Consider the following 18,039-nt stretch of genomic DNA (forward strand, 5'->3'; position numbering starts at 1 on the left):
CATCTAAGGAAATCCTGATGATTTGTTTAAATTAGGCACACAGGAATCATTGGCAGCAGCCATACACATTTTAGAAATAGTGTCTTAGAGTACTTGGTATTTAATAGCCCAGCCTTGCAACATCTAATACATCTTTTGTCCACCCAGCCTTTAGCACAAAGTCTTGCACATTGTAGTTATGCCACGAATGATTTCTTTTTAAAAGATTTTATTTTATTGTGGCTAGAACACTTAACACGAGATCTACTGTCAATAAATTTCTGTATACAAAACTGTATTATTGACTATAGGTACAATGATATTCTGCAGATTCCTAGAGCTTATTTGTCTTGCTCGATGGAAACTTTATGCCTGTTGATTAGTAATTTCACATTGTTCCCCCTTCTAGCCCCTGGCAACCACCGTTCTCGTTTTTGATTCTATGAATTTGACTATTTTAGTTACTTCATAAGTGGAATCATGCAGTGTTTGCCTTTCTGTGACTGGCTTATTTCACTTCACATAATGTCCTCAAGGTTCATCCATGTTGTCACATATTGCAGAGTTTCCTGCTTTTTAAAGGCTGAATGATATTCCATTATATCTACGTATCGTATTTCTTTATCAACTCATTCATCTGTCCATAAACATTTAGGTTATTTTCATCTCCTGGCTCTTATGAATAGTGCTGCAATAAATGTGATAGTGCCAATATCTCTTTGGGATTCTGATTTAAATTATTTTGAATAAGTGCCCAGAAGTAAAATTGCTGGATGATATTATAATTCTATTTTTAATTTTTTGAGGAAACACTATACTGTTTTCCATAGTGGCTGCACCACTTTGCACTCTCACTAATGGCGTGCTAAATGTTCCAATTTCTCCACATCCTTGCCATATTTGTTGTCTTTTATTTTTTTTGATAGTAGTCATCCTAACAGGTGTAATATCTCTTTGTGGTTTTGATATGCATTTCCCTGATGACTAGTGATGTCAAGCATTTTTTTCATACACCTATTGGCCATTTGTATATCTTCTTTGGAGAAATGTCTATTCAATTCCCTAGCCCCTGTTTACATTGGATTATTAGGTTTTTATTTTTTCTATTGAGTTGTAGAAGTTCCTTGTACATTTTGGATTGTATACCCTCATTGGATATATAGTTTGCAAATATTTTCTCATATTCTATAGTTTGTCTTTTCACACTGTTCATTGCTTCCTTTGTTGTGCAAAAACTTTTAGTTTGATGTAATCTGACTTATTTATATTGGTTTTTGTTACCAGTGCTTTTGGTGTCATATCCATGAAATCATTACTAAGATCAATATCATGAAGCTTTACTTCTATGTTTTCTTCTAGAAGTTGTACATTTTCAGGTTTTAGTTTAAAATTTTTAATCTATTTTGAGTTGATTTTTTGTGTGGTATAAGAGTCCACTTTTATTTATTTATTTATTTATTTATTTATTTATTTATTTATTTAGACGTAGTCTCACTATTTTGCTTAGGCTGGAGTGCAGTGGTGCAATCTCAGCTCATTGCAACCTCTGCCTCCTGGGTTCAAGCGATTCTCCTGCCTCTGCCTCCGGAGTAGCTGGGATTACAGGCAGGCACCACCATGTCCAGCTAAGTTTTGTATTTTTAGTAGAGACGAGGTTTCACCATATTGGCCAGGATGGTCTTGAACTCCTGGCATCAAGTGATCCACCTGCCTTGGCCTCCAAAAGGGCCAGGATTACAGGCCTGAGCCACCGCACCCAGCCTGACTTTTATTCTTTTGAATGTGGATATCCAGTTTTCCTAAAACCATTTGTTGAAGAGGTTGTCCTTTCCCCATTGTATATTCTTGGCACTTTTGCCAAAGATCAGTTGATCTTATATGTGTGGATTTATTTCTGGGCTCTCTGTTCTGTTATATTGGTCAATATGTCTGTGTTTATGCCAGTACCATGACATTTAGATTACTCTAGCTTTGTGATATTTTTCTGAAATCGGGAAGTATGATGCCTCCAACTTTGTTCTTTTTTCCTCAAGATTAATTTGACTATTTGTGGTCTTTTGTGGTTCCAATATAAATTTTAGAATTGCTTTTTCTGTTTCTTTACAAAATGCCAAGGGATTTTGATAGGGATTGCATTGAATCTGTAGATCACTTTAAATAGTACAAACATTTTAACAATGTGAAGTCTTTAAATCTATTAACATCAAACGTCTTTCCATTTGTTTATGTCATGTTTAATTTCTTTTATCAGTGTTTTTTAGTTTTCATTATATAAGTCGTTCCCCCCCTTAGTTAAATTTATTCTTAAGCATTTTATTTTTTTGTTGCTATTTTAAATATGATTGTTTTCTCAATTTCTGTTTTAGGATAGTTTGTTTTTAGTGTATAGAAATGCAACTGATTTTTATATGTTGTATTTCTATCCTGCAACTTTACTGAATTTTTTATTCTAACAGTTTTTAAATTGAGTCTAGAATTTTTTATATATAAGATCATATAATCTGTAAACAGGGACAATTTTACTTCTTCCTTTCTAATTTGGATGCCTTTTATTTTTTTCTCATGCCTACCTGCTCTGGTGAGAACTTTTAGTACCATGTTGAATAAAAGTGGTGAGAATGGGCATTTTTCCTGAGCTTAGAGAAAAAGCTTTTAGTTTTTTACCATTGAGTATGATGTTAACTGTGGGATTTTTATGTAAGATCTTTATTATGTTGAGGTACTTTTCTTATATTCTTAATTTGTTGAGAGTTTCTATCATGAAAGGGTGTTGAATTTCATCAAATGTTTTTTCTACATTGAGATGATCATGTGATTTTTATTCTTTCTTCTGTTAATGCAGTGTATCACCTTAATTGATTTTCATATGTTGAACCATCCTTTCATCCCAGGGATAAATTCCACTTGGTCATGGTGTATGATCCTTTTAATGTGCTGTTGGATTCAGTTTGCTAGTATTTTGTTTAGGATTTTTGCATCTATATTCATCAAGGATATTGGCTTACAGTTTTCTTTTGTCATAGTGTCTGCTGTTCTTTGGTATCGGGGTAATGTCGGCCTCATAAAATGAGTTTAGAAATGTTCCCCCTTCCTTAATGGTCAGAAGGATTGATGTTAATTCTTTTTTAAATGTTTGTTAGAATTCACCAGTGAAGCCATCTGGTCTCAAGGTTTTCTTTGTTGGGAGGTTTTTGATTACTGATTCAATCTCCATATTAGTTATGTCTTTTCAGGCTTTCCAGTTCTTCATGATTTAGTCTTGACAGCTTGTGTTTCTAGGAATTTATCCATTTTTCTAGATTATCCATTTCTTTGGTGTATAATTATTCACAGTATTCTCATATAATCCTTTTTATTTTGTAGCATCACTTGGAAAGCCTCTTTCGTTTCTGATTTTATCTGTTTGGATTCCTCTCCTTTTTTAAGTTAGTCTAGCTAAGAGTTTATCAATTTTGATTATCTTTAAAAAAACTCAGTTTCTTATTTTGTCTATTTTTAATTTCTTGTGTTTTCTGCTCTAGTTTAAAAATTTTCTTAATCTCCTAACTTGGACTTAATTTGCTCTTTTTAAAATTCCTTGCAGTGTTAAGTTAGGTTGTTTATTTGAGATCTTTCTTTTTTTAAATGTAGGTGTTTATTGTGCTAAATTTCCCACTTAGTATTGCTTTTGCTGCACCAAGTACTTTTTTCGTGACTTATATCACAATAGATCTATTCTGGAGAAAGATCCACGTTAGAAGAATGTGTATTCTGCTGCCATTGGGTAGAATATTCTGTATTCACCTCTTAGGTACATTTTGCCTATAATGTAATTCAAGCTCTCGTTTCCTTGTTGATATTCTATTTGGATGTTCTGTTCATTATTGAAAGTGAGGTATTGAAGTATTCTATTATTATCATATTGCTATTTCTCCCTCCAGTTTTCTCAATGTTTGCCTTATATATTTAGGTACTATGATGTTGAGTGCATATATTTATAATTATTATGCCTTCCTGGTGGATTGACCTTTTTATCTTTATACAGTGCCCTTCTTTGTCTTTTGTGACAGTTTTTGACTTAAAGTGTATTTTGTGTGTTGTAAGTATAGCCACCCCTGCTCTCTTTTAGTAACCATCACATGAAATATCTTTTTTTCATTGCTTCACTTTCAGCATGTGTATGTCCTTAAATATAAAGTGAGTTTCTTGTAGATAGCATATAATTGGGTCTTATTTTTTAAATCTATTAAACCATTCTATTTTTTTTGATTGGGGAGTTCAATCCATTCACATGTAAAGTAATTATAGGAAAGGATTTGCTATAGCCACTTTGTTAGTTGTTTTCTGTTATGTAGTGTTTTCTTTATCAAATTTTTAAAATGAGTCTCTGAAGGGACTGATTAATGTTTTAAATCTATAGTATGCTAAGTCAGGGGAGGCAGTATTTGTGAATTATCTCAACTACATGCATTTGCTCCTATTTCCCATCTGGAAATTTCAAATAGGTTGGTAAGCTTATTTGCCTATTTAAATTGATTGGGTTGGAGTGCAATGGACAGAAGAAGAGGCAGTATCATGAGAGAAGCCACAGAGAAGAAATATGGTGTTTGAGGTGTAAGGTCTCCCTTTATTATTATTGGGTGTTGCTAGCAAAACCAATCCTCTGCCCGCCTCAGAGCAAGATAGGATGTTGTGCTGAGTTTAGTATCAGAGAATTGGATGCTATGTTGTCCAAAGTCAAACAGCGTATGAGGTAGGTAACCTAATAAGGTTATATAAGTCTATAAATGTGAGTGATTGGAACTGGAGGTCTTGAAATAAAATTTTCAAGGTTTGAAAGTATAGAACCTTAATTTTATCTTTCAGTAACAATGGATATTACTTGTAAGTAACATTTAATATACTAACCTAGAAATAAAATCTCTGTATAAATAAAAATGTTTAATCACTGTTAATTTTTTTCCTGTGGAATATTCTAATCTGTATTACGTTATTGATAAACATAGGCAATTTTAATGAAAATAATTTTTTTTTTTTGAGATAGAGTCTAGCTCTGTTTTCCAGGCTGGAGTACAGCGGTGTGATCTTGGCTCACTGCAACCTCTGCCTCCTGAGTTCAAGTGGAGGCTGACCTGCCTCAGCCTCCCAAGTAGCTGGGATTACAGGTGCCTGCCACCACGCCCAGCTAATTTTTGTATTTTTAGTAGAGATGGGGTTTCACTGTGTTGGCCAGGTTTGTCTCAAATTCCTGACCTCGTGATCCACCCACTTCAGCCTCCCAAAGTGCTGGGATTACAAGTGTGAGCCACCATGCCTGGCCTAAAAAAAATTCTTAATTTTAGGATATTAACTACTTGAATTTTTTTTTGTGATCATTTCAGATAGATTTCAAGAAGTTACATAGTGGAGTTTTGTTAATTACCTTTCTTAATAGAAGAAAAAAACCCTGATAAGTAATATCCATTCTATTCATTGCAGAAAATGAAACAGTTGGTGATGTTTCAGAGAACCCAACTCAAACTGACTTGAACAAGAGATAGGCTGGAATTTGGAGGTGGTTTTATCTAATGTTGGTTTAATCTAGGGGTGGTCTGAATACCCAGTGATATCACCAAGTATGAGTTTTTTCCTATCTCTTTATTTGCCTCCTGTGATACTGTTTTTTCTCTTCTAACCATCAAACAAAAGTCCTGAGACTCACTCTCCTTGGATTGACTTAGATAGCATGCCAAGAGAGTGTTATATACTGCATTGACTTGTTTAGGCTTGGGTTCCTTCACCATCCCTGAATCAATAACTGTGGCAGAGCTTGTAATTTTGCTGACATGCTTAAGCCAATCCCCTAAGTACATGATTGGAAATTAGGGATTCTGTTAAGAGTGAGAAATGGGATTGAATACTACTATAGCTATAAAAATTGTCTTTTTGAGTGGATAAGTATTTATGTTAATTATTACTTGAAAAGATTGTTCTTATTTTTATCGATAATTATAATCCTATGTAGCAATTTATGAAGAATCAGGGCTAAGTATTATTAAAAAAAAGATAATGAGCCAGGTGTGGTGGCTCATGCCAGTAATCCCAGCAATTTGGGAGGCCAAGGGAGGAAGTTTACTTGAGCCCAGAAGTTTGAGATTAGGCTGCGCAATATAGCAAGATCCTGTCTCTAAAAAAAAAAAAAAAAAAAAAAGAAATTAGCCGTTTTGGAGGTGCACCTGCAGTCCCTGCTACTTGTCGGGGCTGAGGTGGGAGGATTGCTTGAGCCTGGGAGGTTGAGACTATAGTGAACTGTGATTGCACCACTGCACTCCAGCCTGGGCAACAGAGCTACACCTTGTCTTAAAAAAAAGATAATGTATTCTGGTACAGTTTGCTTGAGTTACCTGATTTATTACAAATACTCCCACATTCTAATATATACAAATAGAAATATCTAGCAATCTAGTACATTAGGAGTAGGTTTGGGATATCTGTTAAAATAATCGATGAGACTTTTTATGCAATAAGAACAATTCTAAATTTATTTAAAAGTGAAATTCAAGGAGCATGCTGAGGATGCTATATTTCTGGTTGACGTTTGTGTCTTTCTATTTTTTCTCTCAATTAGTTGAAATTTTTGTACCAATTATACGCAATAGATTTGAAAAACTCTCTTCTAATATTCCTGGATTTTTTAGCTTGCTGCAAATCCAAGTTTAATACTTTCAAGGTTAAAAGAGATTTTCCTAATGTTTAGCCCCTTGGTTTTGTGTATTTTCCAGAAAAGGCAGATAAAGACATTAATCACTAAAAATGATGACCTTGATCTCCAGCCCATACCTCCTTTCTGAACACCAGCAATCTATATCATACTGCTGATTGCATATCTTAACCTGTATTTTCTATCTTAAACTCCACATGTATAAAACTTAATATCTCCTTCTCCCAAATGCCTTATTTCCAAACTTTTCCTGACTTGATCAAAGGCACCATCATTCACCTGGTCCCCCAGTTAGAAGATCAGGAATTGCCCTGCATTGCTTTCTCTCTCTTGTCTTTTAAATCCCTTACAGTGTGTCATCAGTTCATACCTTCTACCTTCTTAGCATCTCTCCTCTTGATTCTCTTCTGTCCACCACCATCACTACTGCTTTTATTCACGCTGCTCTCATATGTTCTCTGGATTCTGGGAAAAGTCTCCTAACTAGCTCTCTTGTTTCCATTCTGATATCTGTTCAATAAGCCTTTCACAGATTTGCAAGAACACTTAAAAAAAGTACAAAATGTATTAGGCTATTCTGCTGTTTAACCTTTCAATGGCTCTCCACTGCCCTCAGGATAAAGCTGATCCATGAAAACATGGATCCATGAAAACATGCTCTATTGAGTCTTCCTTGCACTGGCTTCTGATGAACTATCCAATGAACCATTTACTCAGTATTCTTTATTTTTTTTTTTAATTTGAGACATATTCTCGCTCTGTTGCCCAAGCTGGAGTGCGATCTCAGCTCACTACAACCTCCACTTCCCGGGTTCAAACGATTCTTCTGCCTCAGCCTCTTGAGTAGCTGGGATACAGGCGCACGCCACCACACCTGGCTAATTTTTTTGTATTTCTTTTTAGTAGAGTCGAACTCCTGACCTCAGGTGATCCGCCTGCCTCGGCTTCCCAAAGTGCTGGAATTTCAGGCGTGAGCCACTGTGCCTGGCCTCTGTATTCCTTTTTACGTTAGATTTAAACTGTGGAATTTCTTTTGGTTTCCTACTTCTGCCAGGCTATTTCTTACCTCTATGACTTTGGTTGTGCTTTCTCTCTGCTTGGGATGTCCTTTGCTCAGTTTCTATTTATTAAACACCTACCAGTCTTTCAAGAGAGTGTATGTTATAATGTTTGAGAGCTTACATTTTGGAGGCAGATGGACCTGGGGTTGAGTCCTGGATCCCAAATTACTAACTATATAGCTTTGGTCAAGTCACACAACCTCCTTGAACCTCAATTTTCTTATCTATAAACTTGGGATAATAATATCTACTTCAAATGGTTGTGGTGAGGATTAACTTAAATGAACTAATGAACTTGAAGTGCTTAATACCATGCTTGACACATTCTAATTATTCAATAAATTGTAGCTTCTTTGACTCAATTCAACTTTATTTATCAAAACCTTTTTGAACCCCTTCCCCTCAATTGGGACAAATCATTCTGCTTCAGTTACTGAGCTGTGATGTCTCTCAGCTCCAAACCCATATCCTTGTATAGCTTGCTCTGTGGTGCTGGGGCTGGCACTCTGTAAATCAGATCTCTGCCTGGCCATTTATCTCATCTTAGGCTTTCTCAGCAGGGGTTCCAGGGAGACTGCACAGCTGGTGGAGGGAAAATGCACTTCCTTTTTTCTGTTGAGTTTATGTGTACTTCCTAATTTTGTTAGGATCTGCCTTGCCTCACTTCACCCTGGCAGTGGCAGTTGAATCCAATAGCAGCAATCAAATGCACTTTGCAGTTTAGGTTCTCTAACACTGGCAGAATCAGACACATTAGGTGAGCAGTGCCCCTTCTTAGATGTCTGGGTCTCAGGCGTATGAGTCACCTCCTCTAAACCTTCTAAATTTTAATAATCCCAACCTTTCACTTTGTTTTCCCAATTGTAGGGGTAGAAGAGGCTTTCTGCAGGTGATATCTCTGTGATACCTTAGAGTTCTCTCTTTGCCTTTTCTTCTACTCAATATAACTATCTACACTAAATTTTTTTCTATTAAAAGTAATTAGTGTGACCTCTATGCCCTAACCAGACTCTGACAGATACTGACACCTATTCCGTCCTTTGTTTCCTTACTGGGATTTGTTTTTGTGTCCCAAGTGCCTTTGTAATAAACTGATGCACAGTAAGAGTCCATAAATAGAGCTATCTGATGAACATCTCTACCTGAATAGCTCCCTTTAGGTCCCATACTCAGTATTTCTCCATCTGTGCTCATTGTTTGCAGTCATCACTACAAATGCAGTTTCTTCTTTCTCCATATTGGTCAGTGTCATCAGTGTGTGCTTTCGAAGGAATTGAATACACTGTTCTAAACTTGATCTTTACAGCGATTGAACAATGTGAACAAATGAAAATTACTAACATCTTTGTACTTCAAGTTGCTATAATAACAGACAAATTTTGGTTTTAAAAATGTATTAATGTAATTCATTTAAAAATCTATATCTCCAAAAGTTAATAACCAGAAGAGACACACTTGAATAGGAGGGAGAAACCCAGATCCTATTCCTCTTATTTCAAACTAATTTTTACAACTCCATTAGTCTTTCACTTTCTCCATCAATAAAATGGAGTTAAAATATGTATGTATGTCAGAGATATGTATGCATCCTATGTATGTCAGGGACATTTAATATATACATAAACATACACATTAGGTAACATATCTGCAAGTTATTAGGATTTAATAAAATGTAGAATTAATCATTATGCTAAAGTTAAAGTATTTTAAAGTCTATCTCCTCCCTCCCAATCTAATGATAACAGATGGATTCAAAGTAACATCTATAAAAGAAGCTTAAGCTATGTTTAACTTAACACAAAAAATTCATTGAGTTTCACCAAATAAATAATATTGACTAAAAGTTGGGAGAGTTTTGATTACGTGGTTATTAAATCATTATAAAACATAATGTAGTTTTTGAGAAGCAATTCCTGACTTGTATAACTGTTTGTAAAAAAGGAATCTTTGATATAAAAAATGATGAAGCAACTCAATTTTACTAGCATAGAATTTGGGGAAGAGTATTAAGAATTATTTTATTTCTAATATTGAATGTATGAGAGAGCAGATCAAGTAATAAATTTTAAATTATTTCAGTTTTCATGCTGGATCAATGTTTGCTATTGCTGAATTTTTTCTGGAGTAATTTTGGTTTTGAGAAAATTAGAATTGATTTATTTGTAAGTAGAATTCTGAATAGAAACTATAAGCCATGCTGAATAACAAACTCAAATATAGATTTCTTGTCCCGATATTTAAAAGACATCACTTTTGAAGAAAAAAGTGAACTAGGGTTAACCCAATTTCTTACCTTGGCGAATATGAATGATATCTACAGTATAGAAAAAAAAAACGTTGATACTCATATGAGCCTATATAGAATCAAAGAATTCAATAAAATGCCAGATCATTCTACTTTTTAGGTATACTTGGAAACTGAAATATCATCAAAAGAATTGAATACTGCATGCAGTGAGCCAGTTATTCCTATTGGAGAAACAAATAACTGTATAAATATCTTCTTTGAGCAAGTGGGCAGTTGAATTTCAATGATTTAGAATAGCTTTATTTTCAATTTTAAAATGTCATGCAGTAAAGTTTTAAGGAAACCCTACAAAAATACATTTATAGCAGACTCAAGCAGTTACTTTCAGATAATGAGATGTTTGGTTCTCTCTATTGTGGTTTTTCAGTGTAGACTTCATCTGAATTATCACTTCTTGGCCTGTTGAGATTTTCAATGTATGAGGATTTCTAAGGATATTATTTCCCCCATAACATATTAGCTATGAAGAAATGCCAGTCATCTGAACAATATTTGAAATTTACTGTGCTCTGGAAACTGTCTTAGGTCCTAGGATGGAGTTGGGGTTAGAAGACAGGGGAGGAAATGAAAAAAAGAATAAGATGCCCTGGTCCAGTAGCATTTGCAGTGATGCGTGGGCACTCTGGGATTTCATGGCTCATCATGGTTCTCAGGGCAAAGGTGAAAAAACTGAGTCAATTAGAAGTTTATTATTTTCCATGTTGTCACATTCTGGCCATATTCCTATTGATTTTATAGTAGACCATTAGAGTATGCCGAGAGCCATACCTTGCCACTTATTCATATAATTCATATTCATTATAACATGCCAGTAGTAAAGAGAAGAATCCCAATTTCCACTCCCCTTTTTGAATAAACCTTATGGAAACAATTAATGTCATTCATGGGATCTGGGACCTGGTAGATGCTGAGCATGTTTCACCACTTAGAGAAGTGTACAGGAAACCTGAGGTCATTTCAGAATAGCATGGCTAGTTGGGTCAGAAGGGATTCTAGCCTGTCCCATTTCTGCTGAAAGAGTGAAGTTGGTCTTTATTTCACTTGTCTTATATACCTATGCTTAAAAATAAAATAAGGAAACCGGAAGCCAATATTTGACTTTAGTATAAATCCCTTAGGGAACCGTTCACTCATTCAGTCATTTCAACACGATCAAGTTCTGAAGCATCTCATGTAGTGGAAAACAAACTAGTACCAGACACTGGGGACATAATGATGAAAAGACTTGGCCCCTGTGTTAGTTTGAGCTTCTATAACAAAGTACCATAGAATGGGTGGCCTATAAACAACAAGAAATTTATTTTTCACAGTTCTGAAGGCTGGAAGTCTGAGATCAGGGTGCCAAGACGGTCCCCTTCTGGTGAAGGCCCTCTTCCAGGTTGCAGACTGCCATCTTTTTGTTGTATTCTCATGTAGCAGAAAGACCATGGAGAGCTCTATAGGGTTCCTTTTATAAGGCTGATCCCATTCAGGAGAGCTCCACCTGCATGACCTATTTATGCCCCAAAGACCCCACCTCCTAATACCATCACTTTGGGGGTTAGGATTTCAATATATGAATTTTTTTGGGGAGGGGACACAAACCTTCAGTTTATAACAGTCCCTACCCTATAACAGGAATACATTTACAATGTGGTAAGTGCCTGTTGTAGAATGACTTCTGGTCAAGTTTTTTCTAAGGGGTTACTAATTTATTAGTAGTTTATTAAAAGTAATGGCAAAAACCACAATTACTTCTGCACCAACCTAAATATTTATGTATTTTGACCAATTTCAGCAGTCTTTCCACCAGCTCCTTGACAAAGGCATGAAACAACTCATTGACTTGGTGTTGTGGACAGATCCACCTCTTGTTTGCCCATCCTGATCAGGACTATAAACTTTCAGGGTCAGCTGGGGCCTTTTCTCTCACAGAATGAAAGCAGCTGAGAGGAGGCTGACTTGGCTGTGTAATCTCTGTCCCACACCTTGAAAATTCCAATGTAGGGATGTTAGAGGAGAAAAGATTAGAGGTGTTCTCAATGGGAGAGATTTAATGTCTCTGTGACTGGGACTCAGACTTCACAGAGATCCCCATTCGCCTCCTCCATGCACACACTCATAAACTCCTCACTGGTCCTCTAACCTCAAGGCTGTTGTTAACACTGAGCTGCAGGGTAGAATGGAGTGGGCTTATCTCCGATTGATTAATTTCTTTCTAATTGCTTGAGGAGGTAGAGTTTGGTTATCAAAACTTTATTTTTGTCAAGTTTTGCTCATCAGTTCAGTGTTCTCTCATCAGATTTTTAGGACATCAGCATATTGTTTCTTTCAAACAAGGGTATTAATGGTATATAAGAAAATCCCCCAAACATAGACTGATACCTTTTCTTTCCTCACCTCCAAGGTAAGATCATTACCAAAAGAGTTTTAAAGAAATGTCTTAGCTCTTGTTAAAAGAGACTACAGAGGCTGAGGCAGGTGGATCATGAGGTCAGTAGTTCAAGACCCAGCCTGGCCAAGATGGTGAAACCCTGTCTCTATTAAAGATACGAAAATTAGCTGGGCGTGGTGGTGGGAACCTGTAATCCCAGCTACTCGGGAGGCTGAGAAAGAGAATTGCTTGAACCCGGGAGGCTGAAGTTGCAGTGAGCTGGGATTGTGCCACTGCATTCCAGCCTAGGCGACAGAGGGAGACTCTCAAAAAAAAAAAAAAAAAAAAAAGACTACAACACAACTCCATTGCAACAGTAATGAGAGACTATCACGGAATGTACACCTTTATTAGAGTCCTTATTTCTGAATATTTTAGTAATCTATTTGCCTTTTTCTCTATAGACTCTAAGTATCATGAGGCTAGAGACTATGTCCTCTATCTATGTATTCCCAGTACCTGGCACAGTGCCTAGCACATGATAGTTGGGCTTAGTAAATATTTGGTGAGCCAATATATGTTCGGTGAAGGAGTGGATATTTAAAAAAATTATCAAGTTATAATGGAATTTCACTGTATAATTTTTGTTTGATGTCCAATTTCAAAGAAGTCATTTTTTTTGTCTGAAAGAGCTGATAATGTCATTTTAAAAATCTTTTGATTAAATAAAATGTACCAGCATTTTCTTTCAAATATATCAGCTTATTATTCTGTAGCTCAGTTATCTCTCTCTAGGTATTGAGGAGATGTGAACTCTAAGGGACAAAAGCTCTACATAATTTGAAGGTATTATACTCAAGGCAAAGTTTCTTTTCAGGTAAAAATTACACTGCAGTTTTTCAATCAAGTGAAAGTTAACATTAACATTCACAGGAGAGTTTTTGTGCCCATCACACATCTTTTACTTTCGTGACATTAAAAAAATTAAATAGATCATGCTCCCTCTCAATGAATAATCCAGAAAAAGAAGTAATGAGGCATACATGAAAACCAGTTAATACAACCATGATCTTCTCAACATAATGGTCTGAGGTGATTTATTTGTGTTGACAGTGTTTACTCAACTATAACCTACTTATAAACAGAGTAGTGAGTCATCACTACCAATGATGAGCTTACTTAGGGAATTTTATTTTATTTAAATGGCCAGTACTTACTATATTTTGAGATGGTTGCTCAGAAGAGCGGGAAGAATTTGTTCACTGTAAAAGAATAAATTTTGCAGATAATTATAAGGGAAAAATAAAGTTAATTGAATTATATAGTTGGTATTTAATGTCATAGATGAATTTTTATGTGTAAGCAATCATTATATATGAAAGTTAGTCCCTAGCAATAAAATTGTACTCATGTAAAATTTTTTCCTTGGTTTAAATATAGTCTTTCCTTTCCATATGAGATATTCAGAGGCTATACTTCATAAACATCAATATCTTTCCAAAGTGATTGGTCATTGTTTTCTCTAGGCTCAGCAGAAAATTAGAAAATACATAACTCATTCAATAACTAAGGATAAAAACTTCCATGCATTTTAGACTTATTTCTTGGCTATTATGTCTGCATCTCTTATCTAATGGATGGATATCCCAGAAATGAGTTGCCTCCACTCTGGCTTGGTGAATTATACTTAGATGGAGAAGAGTTGACGGGAAGAGTGGGAACCCTAGCTCTGTTCTGTTTTCCCCTCTGAACTACAAGGGATCCTATTAATATCTATAGCTATTGAGCTAACATGTAAAGTCTTGCCTACTATTTCTTTTTCAGGGCATGGTAGATACTATTGAGGTAAAAATAATTTTCTAAGACACCAGGATTTTAATAAAAATGTAAATTATTTTAACATTAGTACTGAAGTTCAGGTTAATAAGTATGGCAGTGATTGATAAAAATCTTATGTACTGGCAAAAACGTTAGAGGTGGAAAAAGTTTTCAACCTGTCTGAGAGACATAAATGTATTATTACTTGAAAATGATTTCATTAAAGGTAAATATTTGTTTTACCCTCTAGATTCATACTTAATATAAAGTCAAAGTTGAAAATAAGGTAATTAGTCTTAGTGAAATTTTTGTCTCTGCTCCCAGAAAGGTCAACTAAATTTTCCCAGATGTTACAATTAATTTTCATTATTGCTTTTAGCTTATCTTTATTTCTAGTTCCCCATTTTTTTTTCTTATCTTTTCCTGTTCTATCAGAATGAATTCTATTTCTCACATTAGGACCAAGGAAGGATTGGAATTATTTACAATGGAAAAGTTTTACTTGAACTTCATTCTCTCTTCCTCCTTTTGTTTGGACATCTCTACTTTCTGCTTGTTTAAAACCTTTCTCAGGCTATTTTTACTGTTATTTTTTACACTGAGCTGTTTGGAAAAATGAAGTGTCAGCCCTGAGTTAAATATTACCCTTGTGGCCTTCAAACTCTCTGTACAGTAGTCTTTGATGTCCTCATTTCCAAGCTTAGTTTGCAGCCACTTTCCTGTTGTGAGTGTACTTTAATTACACTTTCAAATCAGGGTCCTGGAAAGCTGAGGTAATCTGCAGGGAGCTTAATGAGGAACTGTCTACCAGAGTTTAGGGAAATCTGAAATGTTTCAGTAACCCTAGGACTAGTAACAGCTGGTTATTGCTCTAGGCCTGAAAGAGTGTGGTAAACCATCTCTAGGATTCCCACCACGCAGTGAGTGTGGTGTTCAGGCCCTTGGGTACTTCCTCCCTCTTGAGTGTAGGCTGAACATAGTCATATGCTTCTAATAAACAGAACATGCTAAAAGTAATAGGATGTCACTTCTGAGATTAGATTACAAAACAACAATGGCTTCTGTCTGGTTGTCTTGCTTGCTCTGAGGGAACCCAGCTGCCAAGATTGGAGCTGCTTTATGGGAAGGCCTTCATGAGAAGAAACTGAGGGATGCTTCAGTCCAACAATCTGTGAGGAAATGAATCCTGTCAACACCATATGAGTGAGTTGGAAGTGGATCTTCCCTCAGTTGAGCCAGGTGAAAATACAGCTCCAGGTAATACCCTGATTACAGTTTTTCGAGAGACCTTGAGGAAGAAGCACCCAGGAACTTTGAGATAATAAAAGATTGCTGTTTTAAGCTGCAGTTCTTGGGGGTCACTTGTTATGTAGCAATAGATGGCTAATTCAAGGAGTTGGGGAGGAAGCAGTTACTAGAGTCAGAGATGGCTGTGTGGCGGTCTCCTGCCAAGAGCTGTGGCTTTCATTCAAGGGTCACATTCAGTGTGCAGGAAGTTGGGGGAATAAATACCCTGTCTTTCTTCCCTGTCCTGCTGCAGTTGTCTATTTGCTGGACCCAGTCAGAAAACAGGAGGCAAAAGAGCCCTTTGGTGAGGTCAAATAGCCAGCCTCCTGTGGCTCAGAGCAGGACAGAGAAAGGGGGAATAGATCTGGAAGATATGTAACATAGGGAAAGAAATGAATCCATTTGTACTTACCATTCAATCTAAGAAATCTTTGTTATAAATACAGTTGAAATCCTCTCTACCCGTCCCTGAACATGTTCTTTTCCCTTTACCCACAGATAGTCGGAATCATTATCTTGGGGTTATTATTCCCATTCAGTTTTAAATTTTTACCTGTTTTGGCCAGGTGCAGTGGCTCACACCTGTAATCCCAGCACTGTGGGAGGCTGCGGTGGGTGGATCACCTGAGGTCAAGAGTTAGAGACCAGCCTGGCCAACATGGTGAAACTCTGTTTCTACTAAAAATACAAAAATTAGCTGGGTGTGGTGGTGGGTGCCTGTAATTCCAGCTACTCGGGAGGCTGAGGCAGGAGAAATGCTTGAACCCAGGAGGCAGGGGTTGCAGTGAGCTGAGATGGTGCCATTGCACTCCAGCCTGGGCAACAAGAGCGAGACTCCCTCCCCAAAAAAATTTGTTTTATTTGTTTATTTAATTTTCATGATCAGAATGGCCTATAGTGTCCCGGGCATGTGTTAGAATAGTGTTTTATCCTTTGATTCATTTATCCTGTTAGTTTTCCAGATAAGATTACTGGGTCTGTGTGCACCAAGGGGGTCCTCCTCAAATTATGCTGGCTAAATTGAGGAATCATACAGTTCTGTTGTTTCATCTATAGCAGAGATCAACATACTTACTGAAAAGGACCAAAAGGTAAATATGTTAAGCTTTGTGGGCTACAAGGTCTTTATCTGTCACCCTATTCACCTCCACCATTGCAGTAGAAAGCAGCCCTAGACAATGTGTAGGTGAATTGGTGTGGCTGTTTTTCAATAAAACTTTACAAACTCAAGTGGCAGGCTAGATTTGGCCCATGAATTGTTTCCCTGCTCTATAGCAGCCCTGAGAAAATGACCATGGGACTAGCCATCCTGGTGGCACACATGCCTCTGGGAAGAGAGAATTTTCAGCATAAAATCCCAAAAGGGTCATAGCAGCTGAAAAAAGCAGGTCTGCTTAGGGGCTCCTTTAAGAGCAGGCAATGTTGAGAAGAGGGAGGTATATCAGAACCTTGAGGAGAAGCTGAGCACTGGCAGAGAGGAGGAAGTACAAGGGGCAGAAGCTGTAGTGCTGACTGATGCTCAATCACAGTCAAAGTGCGTGATTTGGGGAGGGTAACAACATGGCCAGCAACAACTCCAGCGGATAGGAGAGGTGCAGCGGAGTTCGTGGTGGCCTTGAGTGATGTCTCAGCAACATATTCTGGAACACAGTGGCATTGAGCACACTGGGCTGTGGTCTATCCAGACCTGAGTGATTCTGGGACCTCAGGCAACAACCTGCTGTAATGCAGGAGTTTAAGACACTGCTGAGCAGACTTCCAGAGAGCCCTGTGGGAAGAACCTGGGAAGGTGTATGCATTTGTATGCATGTGTGTGCATGAGGATGAGGTGGGAGAAAAGAGGAGAGAATCAGTAGGGTATTTTTTGCTATCAAACTGCTGGTCTGATCATTGTTGAGACAACTCCTGTACCCACAGGGATGGGTAAGGGCATGGCATGAGGTCCTGGGTTGCATGACAATTATATAAGCAGCAGGTTGATTTTTCTTTACATCCACCTACCCTGAGATGTCAATTTGTTTCTGTCTTGTCTTTCTTTTTTTTTAAATTTGTGATTCAAGAAGAATTCTATGAAACAGAAATTCTAGAATATGTTCTGAAATAAAGGGATGTCACAATCAAAGTTTTCTAAGCAAAGACACTTCCCTTCAAAAGAACTCAATTGCTGACTATAAGATGCTGAATTATTTTAGGTTGGTAGCTGAAGCCATATCTTGCAGTTTTTCTATTGAAGGAAGTGCTTTGTTTAGAAAAATGACTTGGTAAGCAGTTTGGAGTAGATTGGCTGGATTGAAAAAGAAGAAGGAATCAAATAAATAGTCAATCTGATATGCATTGAAAGTAAATACTGTATAGTTTGAGAGAGGAGAAAAGCCAAGAAGAGTAGAGAAGAGAGGGAAGGGAGTAAGAAGGAGAGAGATTAGGCACTCTATCAGTACTCTGGAATAAATGGACAATGGTGGCCAATCAGAGTTTCTGGTGGAGAGGAGGAGAGGATTTTTAAGAATGGAGATATCTAATCTTTGGTTCTAAGGTGTTTGAATTGCTATGACGT

General features: G+C 36.8%; 1 long non-coding RNA gene across 1 annotated transcript in view; it reads right to left on the minus strand.

Annotated features, from left to right (window-relative positions):
- Nucleotides 1–17,498, minus strand: part of LOC109023181 (uncharacterized) — a 40,462-nt gene extending 22,964 nt beyond the window's left edge. Inside the window, exons 1-2 of the long non-coding RNA XR_002002548.1 lie at nucleotides 17,487–17,498; nucleotides 13,598–13,642 (exon numbers count right to left, since the gene is read on the minus strand). This is a non-coding gene — a long non-coding RNA (uncharacterized lncRNA). The remainder of the gene's footprint in view (nucleotides 1–13,597; nucleotides 13,643–17,486) is intronic.
- Nucleotides 17,499–18,039: the final 541 nt, after the last annotated feature.

Source organism: Gorilla gorilla, chromosome 15 (assembly GCF_029281585.2).
Source record: "Gorilla gorilla gorilla isolate KB3781 chromosome 15, NHGRI_mGorGor1-v2.1_pri, whole genome shotgun sequence".
NCBI classification, from domain to species: domain Eukaryota; kingdom Metazoa; phylum Chordata; class Mammalia; order Primates; family Hominidae; genus Gorilla; species Gorilla gorilla.